At 50.3% G+C, this 1,683-nt stretch overlaps 1 non-coding gene across 1 annotated transcript; it reads left to right on the plus strand.

Moving 5' to 3' along the window:
- The first annotated feature begins 1,281 nt into the window (after window positions 1-1,281).
- On the plus strand, window positions 1,282-1,354 carry TRNAA-UGC. The gene has a single exon. It is a non-coding gene; the product is annotated as a tRNA-Ala (tRNA).
- The last annotated feature ends 329 nt before the right edge of the window (window positions 1,355-1,683 follow it).

Here is a 1,683-nt window from a genome sequence, read left to right on the forward strand (position 1 = left end):
CCACCGAAGTGCGGGTATATCAAACGATGAATGGAACTAATGTGTCATCCGATGTGCATATGAGATCTGGTGGGGGATTGTTGAATGTAGATGGGCGTGCAGCCCGATAAGGGCAGCCCATATAGTCTACAATTCCCGAAATCTCAAGGCCCATCACGTTGGCAGCTTGGGACAAGCATTGGGGACAAAGTTTAGTCCCACATTGCTAGTTGGGAGAGAGTTGGAGTGGTATATAAGGGCTGCTGTTCTAGTCATTCCAAGTGAGTGAGAATAGAAGAAGCCCTCGCGCACTCCTCCTCCTCCGCCCGCCCGTCTCGGCTCGGCACGTCACGTCACGCACGTCGCGTTTCGTGACTCGAGTTCGAGTTCGAGACACACTCAAGGAAGCCTAAATTTTTTTTTGCTTGGTGCACCAACTGTGTTGGGTACGTGTCGACCTGCATGTGCATGCTCGCCGCGTGTCCCTGGCTTCCTACGCGTGTCAACGCGGTCAGGGCGGCTCTCCTCCCAGGGTATACAAGGAGACCGATCAGATCTGGAGAAGAGTGCTCTTAGATCTCTCTCTCGCGAAGTTCCTTTTGCTGTGCTACTCTCTAGTCTTCCCCATCCCGGCGATTGCGTGCACAGCCGTCCGGGAGAGCAGGCCTCCGAAACCCCGTCCGTTGAGATCCTGCACCGGGAGACGGGCGATAAGGTTTTGGGGAGCGTCTCGGCGCGGACCGTCGTCGCTGTTCGTCTTCTTCATCGACGGTTCGGGCTGCTTCATCGACGGATCCGACTACACCATGGGCGACATCAACAACTCCCATGATGGTGGTGGTGCTGCTGGTGCGACCTTCCCGGTCGCGATGTACGTGTTTTTCCTCTCCTACCTTGCACCGCTACTTGTTCCATGTTCAGATCTGATGCATGTGCTTAGTCTGATGTGTATGGTTAAGTATGCTTGTGCATCTCTAATGTTGTTTTCGGTAATTAATCTCATACGGAAATTGCCTAATAATCCAACATAACATACCTAAAATTAAGTAGGACGGGAGGCAAGAGATGCACACATACTTTCTACTAACCGGGAGGAGGTTAGGTCTGGTGTATTCAATAAGCTAGTATTTTTACTACTGTCTATCTCAAATCATCATGCGTTATAGAATCAACAAAAGTCAACCACATACTCGATGAAACTTTATAAATTTTAATTTTGAGCAAATCTGTACGCAGTAACGTAAGAGAATCAACAGTGCATTTAGAAGAAATATAGAAGTTACTACATTTGTTAAACAAAACGGGGATGTAGCTCAAATGGTAGAGCGCCCGCTTTGCATGCGGGAGGCACGGGGTTCGATCCCCCGCATCTCCAGTTATAATTTTGTGGGTTGCCACGTCTGATTACTTTTTGGCCTGATTCTGTCGTTTTTTCTTGCACGACTGAATCAATGGATGTCGATCTTAAAATTCTGTTACGTTTAATAATTCCACAGCTAAGTAAGCTAGAGGTCACTCAAATAATTGGGACGTGCTTCGAGATGCAAATTGCAAGCTTTAGGGCATCTCCAACCGCGCGACCCAAATGGACGCGTTGGGCCGTCCGTTTTGGACCGTTTGGGTCGCCGGCCGGACACGCGGACAGCGGTCCGCGTCCGCGTATCTGTTTGGGTCGCGCGCTGCGCCCAACGCGCGGACGCATCG

Source organism: Lolium rigidum, chromosome 7, assembly GCF_022539505.1.
Source record: "Lolium rigidum isolate FL_2022 chromosome 7, APGP_CSIRO_Lrig_0.1, whole genome shotgun sequence".
NCBI lineage: Eukaryota > Viridiplantae > Streptophyta > Magnoliopsida > Poales > Poaceae > Lolium > Lolium rigidum.